The following is a 330-nucleotide window of genomic DNA, read 5'->3' on the forward strand; positions in this document are numbered from 1 at the left end:
GGTAAGAAATGGGTCAGAAAGTGCAAGAAATGGGTCAAGGAGTCCAAGAAATGGGACAGGGAGTCCAAGAAATGGGTCAGAGAGTCCAAGAAATGGGACAGGGAGCTCAAAAATGGGACAGGGAGTCCAAAAAATGGGGTCAGGGAGCCCGGAAATGGGTCAGGGAGTCCAAAGATGGGTCAGGGAGTCCAAGAAATGGGTCCAGGAGCCCCAAAAATGGGACAGGGAGTCCAAGAAATGGGTCAGGGAAGCAAAAAATGGGACAGGGAGTCCAAAATATGGGTAAGGAAGGTAAAAAAAGGGTCCAGGAGCCCCAAAAATGGGTCAGAG

The sequence above is a fragment of the Mesitornis unicolor genome, unplaced genomic scaffold (assembly GCF_000695765.1).
Source record: "Mesitornis unicolor isolate BGI_N332 unplaced genomic scaffold, ASM69576v1 scaffold13735, whole genome shotgun sequence".
In the NCBI taxonomy this organism is placed as follows: domain Eukaryota; kingdom Metazoa; phylum Chordata; class Aves; order Mesitornithiformes; family Mesitornithidae; genus Mesitornis; species Mesitornis unicolor.